Below are 13,454 nucleotides of genomic sequence, written 5' to 3'. Positions count from 1 at the left end.
GCGTATGTCTTCGCGCCAGAATGACCTACATCCACTAAAACTGCCATAACTATTGCATAGTAGCTCGGATTTGCTTGAAATAACCTCCATTGGAAAGATAGCTCAAATGACTATAACTTTGGTGAAGAGAGTGAAAGCTAAATCTCAATGTAAGATCTTCATCCGAGTCGATCTTTGAGACGCTTTTGACCGGTTCTGAATCTTCCATCCGAGAAATTGAGCCGGGCAAGCTTTGGCCGATTGAGATGGCCGATTGGGACGACTGGGCACACTTTGGCTGATGGTGGTGGCCGCTGATGATGGCGCTCCAGTGCATCTCTTCTTCACTTCACTCTACTGTGCTTCTTTGCAATCAAAACAAGTCTAAATGCTCCAAATGTGTTGAGATTGCTCCAATAACCTGAGAGATAACATACTAGATGCAAATCCTCCTAAAACAACCTAGAATGACAATATTATGCAACAAACTTATGCAAAACAAGGCTTAAAACCCAACAAAAACACAAGATATCAAAATTGCTCCAGCACAAAAAGAAGAGAAATCGACAACTCTCTCGGTTTCAGATGATGGCATCGATCCACACCACATGGGTGTCGATCGACACTCATCTCAGACGGAACTAGAAGCTGCAAAATCTCAGGTTCCAACTGCTGAAAGGGTCTACAAGCCTAAGGTTCCTTTTCCCAAGCCAAGAAAGTCTAAGCAGGAGATGGAGGAAGCTAGATGCAAGGCTATGATGGACAAGGTGGTAATTGAGATGCCATTGATTGATGCAGTAAAGCTTTCACCACGCCGTAGGCGCTATGTCAAGAGAATGGTATCCAATGGTTTGAGCCCTGAAGAAGGAGCCTTGCTAACTAAGGATGTTAGTGCAATTCTGTTGAACCAGCCTGTTCAGAGGAAGAAGGAGAGAAAGCAGGAGGTGGTTGTCTCTAAGGAAGTGAGTGCAATCATTCAATGTAGGACTGCTAAGAAGTTACCAGATCCTGGAAGCTTTGTACTTGATTGCTCAATCTCAGAAGGAAGGTTTTCTCACTCACTTTGTGACCTTGGTTCTAGCATCAACTTGATGCAAGATTCTGTTGCTGTGAGACTTAGGATGAAAGAATTCAAGCCAACTCTAGATTTCTCTTATCTTGGCTGATCGCTCCCGAAGAATTCCTGAAGGTGTTTTAGAGGATATTCCAGTTAAGGTTGGTAACTTCATGATTCCCACTGACTTTGTGGTGCTGAAGTATGATCAAGAGCCTAAAGATCCTCTCATCTTAGGAAGATCTTTCTTGGCTACAGCTGGTGCAATCATAGATGTGAAGAAAGGACACATAGCACTGAATGTGGATGGTTTGAGTATGAGTTTTGAGATCGATAAACTGAGGAGAGCTCCTACCATTGATGGACAGATGTTTTCTGTTGAGAAGATTGCTCAGATAAGCTGCAGAAAAGCAATTTCACGAGCTTGAGAAGCAGTGTTGATCGACACCAACAACAGGGTATCGATCGACACCCCTCCACGACCGAGACAGAACAGCTCCAAGACTGAAGTTTTAAGTCAGAAACCTATTCTCGAACAGAAAGTCTCCCACTACACACTCCAGAGTCCTCAGGTAAGGCAAAGGTATGCATCTTCTTTACCTAAACTTCAAAGATACAAAAACTGTTTTGCAGTTAACCAAGCCACGAGATTATCGTAGAGCGTTTGTTTCTTCGGTTGATGATTTTGTAGGACATAAGAGAAGCAATCCCATCCCTACATCCCGCCCTGGTCCTGTTCCTAACATCCTTGGCAGACCTCATGCACCTAAAGCTTATACACCACCTTGGAAGAAGAGGAGTTCAATGCCATGTTCTGATCCCCAGGATGCATGAGCTCCAACACAGTCAAGCTAATGACTGAAAACAAGCGCTTAGTGGGAGGCAACCCACTAGTAGGTTTTTGATTTTGATTTTTATTTATTTTATTTTTATTTTTGCTTTCCTCTTACTTGATAACACTGGGGACAGTGTTGTTTAAGTCTGGGGGAGGTTAGTTACTAACTATGTTTTCTGTTTTTGAGTTTCAGTTGTGTCAGACAAAACCATAAAGTTTGAGTCAAATTTTTCAAAATTTTTCTTTTTGTGTTTGGGAATTATGATCTTGATTAATGATTTCTCTTATTTGGCTAACACTCTAATGATTATTTATTTATTCTTGATCTCATAACTGAAGCATAGAAAGACTATGAGCCTTTTATCAACAATCCTGAAAGCCATTATTCAATGGATATCTAATTGATCTAACGTTGTCTCAACCTTCATCAAGATTTCAACCGGACTTAATCTCTTACTTTGGGGTTGGAAATCAGTGGACTAGACTTCTTCTTCGGGCCATATAAGACAGTGCAATTTTTCAAAGTATGTCTCCCCTCTCTCTTCCCTTCAGTGCTTTAAAAAAAAAAAGATAAGATGATTTTGATCAGTTTAGAGAGGTAGGTAAATTATCCGTGACCTCATTATTCTACTCTTGAGTCAAATGATCACACAAAGCTTGGAAGCGAGGGATAGGTAAATTACCAATGACCCCGGTATTCGCTTACACCTTTGATTATAGAAAAAACAACAATTTGGGAGAAATCAGCCCTTTTGAAGTGAGAAAAGGGAGAGGAAAGGAGATATATGAAGAATGTCTTGGCCTGAAGAGAGTTCATATGCCACTGATCAATACACCCAAGGTAAGAATTCACCTTATTTGTGCTTTAATATTGACTAATGAGATGACAATGGAGATTTCAGAAATTCCAAAGGATTGTGGGATTTGAGTAAGATCATGGTTACGTATAAGAAGTAAGTTCTTGAGTTAGGTAAATGAAGAGTGCGAATAGGAATCATCATGCAGTTGAGTGAGTTCCCTGTTTTCAAACCTCTTTCACATGTCTAAGTTTCTGTTTTGCTTGAGAGCAAGCAAAGGCTAAGTCTGGGGGAGTTGATATATCATGGTTTTTGTGGTTTTTAACCATGATATAAGGAGTCTTTTAGTGTCTTTTGATGTGTTTCTAGTATCTTTTGGAGTCTTTGCAGGTTTTATAGGATTTTAGCACAGATGGAGCGAAATGGAGCAATTTGGATCGTTTTGGAGCATAAATCTAAAAGAATCAATTTGGACTCGAGGCAAAACAAGGGCATCGATTGACACCACACAAGAGGGCATCGATCGACACCCTTTACAGCCGATGAAGAATCACAATTTGGAAGTTTTACAAATTTGCCCAAAGTCTTCCATATTTGCAGCACAAGTCCCTGACGTTTTTGGGACATATAAATAGTGTTTTTAGGTTTTTAAAACCCTTAAGTTTTATTCTATCAAGTATTATTTCTCCCGCAACCCTGAGAGATTTTTGAGAGCTATTGGAGAGAGATCTGCTTTGTAGAGAAGAATTTCTAAACTCCTTCTTACTCTTTTAATTTCAATTGCTTATTATTCAGAATCATGTCTTATTCTTCATTGATTATGTCTGAGTAGTTTGCTTGTTAGGTTTAGAGTTTTTCACAGGGATTTTATGAATTATTAGATCTGTTTATTTAGGATTCTTTATCTTTCTAGATCTTCATCATAGGTTGTTCTTCATATTAATCCGTGATTGGCCATCTAGAATTAATACCTAGGAAAATAAATTGATATGAGAATATAATTGATTTTCCTAATAAAACCTTTTGATGAGCAAAATTATTTCTTGCAAAGAGATTTGATTTAATAATTTTGTGAACAATCTAAACCTGATTTTATTGCTGATTTTTAACCTAGAATTTTGCAAAGAGATTTGGATTTTCTGGTTTTAAATTTAGATATTATTTGCAGTGGGAACTGATTTAATTTACAAAAGTGTTTAGACTTCTAGATCTGTTCTTAATTGTTTGAATCCTAATTTATTGATTGATTTAATATTTAATAATTTCCTGAGAAATTCTCTAGGCCTAGCTTTTTGATCCCCTGAATTTACGACAGCTTTTATTTAATATTTTGCATTACTTTTCTTTTAAATAAATTTGTTTAGCATAATTATAAAACTCTATAATCCATTGTGTTTGATCTTGAGTCTCTGTGGAATTCGACCCCTAAGTACTGCAGTGGTCTCTTAATTTGAGAGAGTAGCTCTAGGGTAAATTTGAGCGTATCAGGGATGATAACTCCTCCAAGGTCCTCAAGATCCTTCTCATCTTGAGCTTGAGCCTTCTTCTTTGACAAATCAAGCAAAAAATCCCTATAGAGAGGATATGGTTCATACTGTTCCAAGGCAGGTCCTCTCTCTTCTTCTTGGTAAGCAATGATAACCTCTTGTATTGCCATTACTTCCTCTTGTTTCTCAATCACAACTTCTTCCTTCAAAGCTTTCACTTCCTCTTGTTGCAAGGCCATCATCTCCTTTTTCTAAATGATTTCCCTTAATTCCTTAATCTTATGTGCTTTGAAACGTCTTGGGAATGGTAGAGGCGGTTTGTAAGCAGGAGGAATGTACTTAGCAGGCTTGACAGCTTCTGATCCTTCAGCTTGATCGACCACTCGATCATGCACTCGGTCGAGTGCTGACTCAAGCTCTTGGTCGAGTGCAATGTTGGATTCAGGTTTCTTCTCAAAAACTTCACTCAGGGCTTCAATAACTGACCAATCCTCCCCATCTTGAACATCACTGTCCTCAGTGACTTCCTCATCAGAGATATGAATGGCTTTTGCAGTGAACTCCCTTGGATTTTGAACAGCTTTTCCAGGGAGTTGGTTGGGCTTAGGACCTGAAGTAGAGGCAATGTTGCTCTAGAGTTGAGACCTTCAAACTTCATGTTAAGGTCATTATACTGGGATGTGAGCCTTCGATTCAACTCAGCAAACTGTTTGGCTTCCTCAATCTTTCCTTGTGTTTGCCCAATCAACAACTGTTGCATCATGGATCTTAAGTCTTGTTCTTGGCCTTGGTTAGTCTGAAACTCTGGTGGGGGACACAACTGAGGCTGGAACACTTGATGTTGTTGTTTGGGGACATAGTTGTTTTGTTGTTGAGGCTGTTGAGGTGGATAGACTTGGTCTTGTGGATTGGCTACATTGGTGCTTCAATAGGAGAGGTTGTTGTTCTTGAACCCTCCTTGGTTGTAGCCTTTGAATCCACCCTGGTTTTGCATATAACAGAGCTCAGCAAATTCATTCTCCCCCTCTTGAACTTGAACCTCTTCTTCACCAATGAAGTGAATGGACTTTTGTTGGCTAAGGAGGATCTTGTCAAGTTTCTCATTGACCATCTTCAAATCCTTCTTGTACTTGTCCTCTTGATCAGTGGAGGTGGACCTTATGGTTCTGTCATAGTCCTCATTGTAATTGGCATCTGACTGAGCAAGATTCTAAACCAATTCTCTTCCTTCTTCCACATTCTTGTTGAGGAAGTTGGCATTTGAAGCTATATCAAGTAGCATTCTGCTCTTGGGAAGCACTCCTCTATACAAAGTACTTAGTAGGGACTCATTGTTGAAGCCAAGGTGAGGAAACTGAGTCTGGAATCCTTTACACCTCTCCCAAGCTTCACAAAAGCTCTCATTGTTCCTTTGAGCAAACCCAGAAATTTCATTCCTCAATCTAGCAGTCCTAGCATTGTAGAAGAATTTTGCCAATAAAGCATTCTTGCAAGCATCCCATGTGGTTATTGCTCCAGTAGGAAGAGTCTTCTCCCAAAGGTGAGCCTTGTCTCCAAGTGAGAAGGGGAATAGCCTTAACTTGAATCCATCTTCACTCACTCCATTAATCTTTGTGAGACCACATATTCTATCAAATTCATCAAGGTGGTTTAGGGGATCCTCCATTGGCAACCCATGGAACTTGTTGGCTTGAATCATAGAGATCAATCCACTCTTGATCTCAAAGTTATTGTTGGCAACAGTTGGAGGCACAATACCAGCTCTCTGGTTGTGTGTGTTGGGTGCATCTCCAGCACCAATGTTCCTTGGTCTTGGAACTGGATCTTGTTGCTCCACGATGATTGGATCCTCTTGCTGTTCTGGAACTACTCTTCTTTGCTTATGTCTCAAACCCTTTTGTAGCCTGTGGATGTTGTCAATAGGCCTTTGAAGATTGTCTTTCCCCTTTGACCTTGTGTGCATCAACAAACACAAGTACAGACTCGAACAGGTACACGGTCAAGCTTAGGCTCGAGTGGGTGGTCGATTCGAGTGGGAAATGGTGTCTATATGTATACGGCTTCTGACTCGATCAGGTGCTCGATCACTACTCGGTCGAGTGGTGGTCGAGTGGGTGGTCAAGCTAGTACCTCAAACTCAAGAAAGCCAAGAAAAAGAAGATTCGAGTTCAGTAACTGCACAAGTGCATAAACGAACTTAATCTTAGACTAACAATGATCCTAAATGTCACAAAACAAACTCAGATGGGCAACGGCGCCAAATTGAAACACATATATGTTTGTGGGTGGTGATATGATGAATGTATGGAATGATGAGATATGAAATGAATGGATGGCAGGGTGTTTCAATTCCCCTGATGCAGTTGTAGTATAAGAGGTGTCAATCCAATATGAGAGTTTGCAAGCAATCAGGATGTGCATATATGTCTAAGTCAAGCCAAATGCAAAGGATGTTTGTCACTAACAATCCTATGATGAAATGTAAAGTGCAGAATGTAAAAGCTACTAGAACTAAATACTAAATGTAAATGGAACAGAATGATTATGACAGTTATAAAGCTAGAACAGAAATAGAAACTATGGTAATGCAAGTAATGAACTAATGCAAAGCAAGTTATGAACATGACACTAAGTGAATGATGCTGAAATGCAACTAGAATGAGACAAGAGATAAGACAGGACAACAACAAATCATAAACAAAAGTTCTGGGGATGAATTCGAGCAAGCACTCGATCGAGTGTAGATCGAGTGCAGGGTCGAGCTGGTCAAACGCGAAAAAGAGAGCAACACAAGAAAAACAGAGCAATATGAAAGCGAATCAAACAACAAGCAAGCAGCAGGATTAAGAGTTAGAAATCATTAACCAAGGAAGGTCTTGAGGAGGGATTCATGGGCTGGACTAATGATTGAGGTCATCTAACTTGGTCAACAAATCTCAAACAACTTGAGCTAATCTCTAGCCAATATTTTCTAAGACATGTTTAATCCACTCTCATGGCAAGAAACAATCAAATTCATGCATCTCTAGACTTGTTCTCACAAAGTAATGAATCTACACAAGCAGGCATTAAGCAATATGTCAAATACCAAACAAGACCTCTAATCTCTTAGCAAGCCTAATGGTAAACTCTAGATCTAGCCTTATCTATGCTCCTTAAACATTGGTGTAATGCTAAGATGCTTGAAATCAGAATATACCTCTCAGTTATAGGATCAGCATTAAGAACATCTAGCCTAGAAGATATTCTACCACAATCAAGCTTGACCAAATCAAACAAACCTTAAACACAAGCCAGCCTAACCCATCCTCAAGATCCTAAGCAACTACTCACAAGAACACATGATGAACATCAAATACTGAAACTTGCATCATATGAAAGATAAAGCAAAGATCCACAATATTGAAGAAGGAATCAAACACGAATTCTTATTATCTTGAAAGTTATGAAACCAACAATATTGAAGAATCTAGTGTTTTCTCCTTCAAAAGAAGGTACAAGATCTAAGAAAATAAAAGTGCAAAAGGAATAATTCCCAAAAGGGTAAAAACTAGGTTTTTGACTATCTTAAAAGCTGGACTCCTTGGTGGCTGCAGGGTACAAGCCCTTATATAGAAAAAGTAGTGGAAGCCCTAAAAATGCTAAAAGACAAAATAGCTAGGCGGCTCGGCCAACTCGACCCGGTGCTCGGTCGAGTGACCGGTCAAGTTGGCTTCTCTCGTGCATCTTCCACTCGGTCGAGTCCCTCTCTGCACACGGTCGAGTGTCTGGTCGAGTGGGCGGTCGAGTGGGACTCCAGACCTTGGTTCTTCAGCCTTAACTCTCTTGCTTTCTCCTCTTGTTTGCTTCACTTCTCCTCAGCATTGCTTCGATGCTCCTTAAGCTCCAAAATCACCTGATTATGCATGAAAGATGCAAATGCAATGCAACTATACTCTAATGCATGATTAGTCCTAAAACTATGCAATAATGATCAAAATGGATAGCAAAAGATGCAGAAGATGTGAATATACTAAGGGAAAACAGGGTAAAATATATGAACATCACTCCTTTATGTCGAAAATAGGAGTAAGAGGGGGTATTTATAAGGAACCAGGTTGACCTAGCCACGTCAGCTGGTATCCGACTATGCTACATGAGGTGGATCTCGAGCTCCACTTCGGGTGCATGATCGGATAGGTAATCAGGTGGTTCCATTCTTCGATCTGGATGTATATACGCTCATTAAAACATGAATAAATCTTGCACCGCACATCCAATTGGTCTGAAATTACCACCATTGGAAAGAGAACTCAGAAGCTGAATCCCAACGTAAAATCTTCATTCGAGTCGATATTTTAAGGTCTCGTCATGAACTAGACCAGGTACTATGTGGCAATGATCGGGTGGTATGGTCGGGTGCCTCCTTTTTTCTTCTTGATGCTTCAGATCCTTTTTGGTCGGGTTAAGGTTCAGACTGTTCTTCTCGCACGATACTCCATTGGATACATCTCGGGTTTTAGCTCATTCTTGTCCTTTTGGGCTCCAAAGCACCTGTTTTCATCCAAAATGCACAAATGCAACAATGTAGCACACTAAGTAGCCTAAATGAAAATTCCTACGGTTAAAGACCTAAAACTGCATTAAGCGAAGACTTAGAATAAAAGCATAGAATAAACAGAATTTCAATCTAACAAACCCAAAAAATTGCCACCTAAACTAAGATCATCTCCCCCCCCCCCCTTTGATTATCCTTTTAAGAAGCACACATGCAAGTTTGGCGACGCACACACACTTTAGAAAACTACTCTAGCATGTTTAAGGAAATCATCAAAGCAAGGTTTAAACAATTCATAAACATAAAAGAATAAATTGAGAAAAGGGTTTAGATATTACTTCAATGATTGTCAAACAAAGTTGTAGGATCTTCTCTTTTAGAAAACTAGAACAAAAGATGGAACAAAGAAATAGAATATAAAAGAGTTGGTGGATCTTCAAAGCTCCAAGAGATGAACGGGAGAGGGCTCTGGTCGTCGGTTGCTCCCAGGTCGTGTCTCTTGGCTGCTCCAAAATGTGCAAACACTAAACCCTAGGTTTAGAAGAGTATTTATAGGGTTTTGAAGGCTTAGGTTTTTGTAAGGGTAAAAACATCTTTTCTTGCTGAGTGCAGGAAAAGGGGCAGATGAAGAATGTTCTGGACCGTCATGACTCCTCTGGGCCGGGCCACCGTGATGGTTGCTAATCTGGCCATCATTAAAGTACCACTTGGCTTCAAACTTATCTTCTCGTAGGCAGTGTTTTAAAACGCGCTATGCGCTTGCTACGCGGTGGACAAACGCCTAGCGCCTAACTGTATATGCGGGTCCCTAAGCGGAATTTACGCGGATTATATATTTTAGATATATAAATATATATTTATATAAAAATAATATTTACATATATATATAGGATGAAAAATTCTACACTTTAATTTTAGTAAAACATAAAACAAAACTCTTATCTATCAAAATAGTTTAGAATCTATAATAATCTCATATTTTTTTTAAAAAAAACATAATCCATTCAAAAGTTTGTAAAATTGACAAAATGTAAGTTTATACTTACTTTGGAAACAAATTAATTTTCATAAGTTTAGACTTTAGAGACTAATTATAATATTTATTTGAAACAAAAATATAATTTTTAAAAATATTTAATTATAGTATTTTTTACCATTTTAGTCAACATACCGCCTAGAATCCGTACAGGCATCCGCGTAGACCGCATAATGTCCGCCTAAACGCTATTAGGCGTCCGAATTATTTAAAACCGCCTAAACTACCGCATAGCTAAAATTTGAGACGCTCGATCACCGCATAGCGTATAACCGCCGCCTAGGCACCCGCGTAGGCTGCATTTTAGAACACTGCTTGTAGGTTTATAACATGTCTCGGTAAATCGGGCATAACTTCCTGACGAGTGAACAGATTGACTTGATTCCACTTCGAGGAGAAAGATGACTCCATAGACACCATGCTTGTAAAAATCTGAGTTCTAGAAGTTCTTCAAACATATTCCGTACTGTGAATCTCTGAATCTGTCTTGAAATGTCTTTCCCTTGTCTTTTGGTCCGTTTTGCTATAAAACCTATAAAACCTTCTTGAAATCTAAAATACTTGATAATAGACATTAAAGTCTTGAAATCATATCAAACTCTTCCTAAATGCATACTAAAACTATAGCTAAAATGAGTAAAATAATGATGTTATCAACTCCCCCAGACTTAGATTTTGCTTGTCCTCAAGCAAATAATCAAACTAAATCATGGAAAAGAGGGTTTGAAAATGATGGGAATTCACTTATCTTTGTGGATATCGTCTTTGCACTCTTCTTCGCCTTGACATTAGGAACTTACATTTGTAATCCACAATGAGAATCATCAACGCTCCTTGATCCCACAATTCTTTAGAGTCTCCAGAATCTCCAATGTCATCTCTTTACATAAATTAACGCAATAATAAAAAGTGAAATCTTACCAAGGGAAAATCTATCAAAGGCTTGTCAACTCTCTACAAGCCAAGACTTTCTTCGTATGATTCCTTTCATCTCCCTTTTCTCACTTCCAAGGAATCTATTTCTCCCTAAGTTTCTAGGGTATCATTTTTTTTTATAGTCCCCTTACTCTTTTTTCTTCTCTTTTTTAATATATTGGACAGGCTTCCATGAAATCCAAAGTATGCACGGGTTTAGGCGACATCCGTTGGCTCACTTTTTTGCTACCTCTACCCTTATTCTTTTCTTCTTTTTTTTTTTCTTTTTTTTTTTCTTTTTTTAGAGATTGAAGGGAAGAGAGAGGGAAACATACTTTTGAAGAAGTGCAATGTCTTCTGTGGCTTGGATGTAGAGATCTAGTCCAATGTATACCGATTCCCAAGGCTTGATAATTAAGTCAGGTTTAGGTCCTATAAAATTTAGAGACAACGTTAGATCATCCGAATATCCATCGAATAGGGACTTTGGGGATTGTTGAGTCAGCTCACAGTCTTTCCAAACTTCGCTTATTTTGTCAAGCATAATCAAGAGTTATAAGAGTGTTAATCCAAATCAAATAAACCGTTAGAATAAGATCATAACCCCCTACTAGTTTTGACTCAATGAAAAAATTGTCACTCGATAAAATCGTCAAAATTATTGATGTAAAAAGTGGAAAAAGGTCTCAAGTCAACAAAGTAGAAAGTAGCATTAGTATTGGATGGAACATCCTTCCCCCTAGACTTAAATCACACCGTCTTCAGTGGAAAAAAAGAAAGAGTTGAGGATTAAAAATCATAAGGAAACGTGTAGGGTTTAAGAACAATGTCACCTTGATGGAATGAAGTGTGTTAACTCTAAAATGTTTAATGGTTGCCCAAAAATTGTCTAGAGTTTGGCTGTGGTATGAAAATGTGGTGACTAACCGTTCGTAACTTCCTTCGGTTGCTTGACATCGAGTATGAACTAGGCTAAGTTCATTCGAATTGTGTTTTATATATCTCTAAATGCATCCTCCTTGAAACAAAAACCTTAAACCATCAATAATAATGATAAAATAAAAATAAGAAAAACATACCTAAGTAAAAGAATAGTGATGGTTGGTGGTAGGATGGTGGTGGTTTAGAATTGTCTCACGGTACACGGATGAATGGTCGCGGACATAAGCAGCTGGCACGGTGGGTGTTGTACACGGTACATAGGACATGGTACGTGGTACGTAGGACATAGGACATGGGATTTGCTATGGTTGGTATGGCTGGTGGGGACTCTCGGCATTGACCACATGAGGATTGTGATTGATACGTTGCCTTCGGCGTACATCGGTCAGGTTGAACATGGCCGGTCAGTAGGTGGTTCTTGCCACTAGACATAGTGTAACATCCGTGAACCGAAATCCCGGTTATGGAGTTGTATCAGTCGATGCAGATGGTGCATCGGTTGATGCAGGTTCAATTTTCTGCGTTTTGACTTTAGTTAAACGCTGCGTTTTGGGACAAAGGGAGAAGGAAACCCTTAAGTCGAGCTTTTGTCTCATTCGACGTTTTTTGGCCGTTTTTGAGAAAAAGAAGAGAGAAAGAAGAGTTTTTGGTGTTCTTGAGTGTTCTTGGTGATTTCTTGGTGTTGGAAGCTGTTTTTGTAGAGATCTGTCGCTGAGATCGTTGTAGGAGTGTCCTAGGAACATTTCCTCCTTGTGTTTGGGTCGGATTTCTTCTGTGGCAAAGGTAAGTGCAGGACCATGACTTATCTAAGCTAGATAACTCTCTTATTTGCATTTTGTGTGTTGTTAGACTTGTTAGATCGTTATTTTGGACGTTAGGAAGCTTCGGGGAAAACACGATACTCGGCATTGCATCGGTCGATGCATATCTTGCGTCGGTCGATGCAAGTTCAAGGACGGCGCATAAAACTCTAGGGTTTTTGTGTTATGTCGAGCATGCGTCGGTCGATGCAGACCTTGTGTCGGTCGATGCATCCCTAGTTGGTGTCGGTCGATGGATGTTGGTGTCGGTCGATGCAGAGTCTTGGTTTGTTATTGTTGATTGTTGGTTGTTGTTGATGGTTAAAGATGACTCTATTGCTTGTGTGTATAGCCCAGTAGATTGGAGGATTGCCTTACTGAGTGTTTATAAAATACTCATGCATTGCAATTTGTGTTTGTGGTACAGGTAAAGGCGAAGTGTGATCGGGGAATCCAGGCAATGAAGAGGAGGATGTTCTAGGGACTCGATTGGATGTTGTCTGGCATTGCTAGGTTGCTAGATTTGATTCATTAGAAACAATGGTAGGGTGATGGTTCTATGTTTTCTGATGATTGGATATTTGGTTATTGGTTATGTTATGAATGGTGGTTATTTAAATTTATTGGATATTGGTATTGTTATTCCGCTGTTGGTTGTGATTGTGGTTATGTGGCTAGTGGGTATGGGACCACTAGTCATAGTTTATTAATTATATTTTATTATTATTTATTAAAAAAAAACAGGTCGGGTCGTTTCAGTTTGGTATTAGAGCCCTTACGGTTCTAGGTTTGGGTTAACTATGCTTTCTGCCGTAGATGTTTGGATTGCATGTTTTGATAGGTTATGTGAGTTAGTGAATATTGTGTGGCATGGAGTCCTAGAACATCCTCTTTGAGCCTACTGTGTGATTCCATGGTGAGTTTATGTTTTTTGTGTTATAATAGAAATTTGTTGCTTAGTCTTCTGCTGGTCGTGGTCGTGGACGCGGACGTGGTTGTGGTAGGGGCAGAGTCTCAGAGGTTAGTGAGACCAAGGACCAGAGTGTGACAGTTGGGGGTGTTGGTGAGTCGC

General features: G+C 39.4%; 1 non-coding gene across 1 annotated transcript; it reads left to right on the top strand.

The window, feature by feature from the left end:
- Positions 1-5,489: 5,489 nt before the first annotated feature.
- On the top strand, positions 5,490-5,596 carry LOC147927021 (small nucleolar RNA R71). The gene has a single exon (XR_015583184.1). It is a non-coding gene; the product is annotated as a small nucleolar RNA R71 (small nucleolar RNA).
- The last annotated feature ends 7,858 nt before the right edge of the window (positions 5,597-13,454 follow it).

Source organism: Camelina sativa, chromosome 15 (assembly GCF_030686135.1).
Source record: "Camelina sativa cultivar CO46 ecotype springtype chromosome 15, ASM3068613v1".
In the NCBI taxonomy this organism is placed as follows: domain Eukaryota; kingdom Viridiplantae; phylum Streptophyta; class Magnoliopsida; order Brassicales; family Brassicaceae; genus Camelina; species Camelina sativa.
This window is presented reverse-complemented; position numbering and strand designations above follow the sequence as displayed.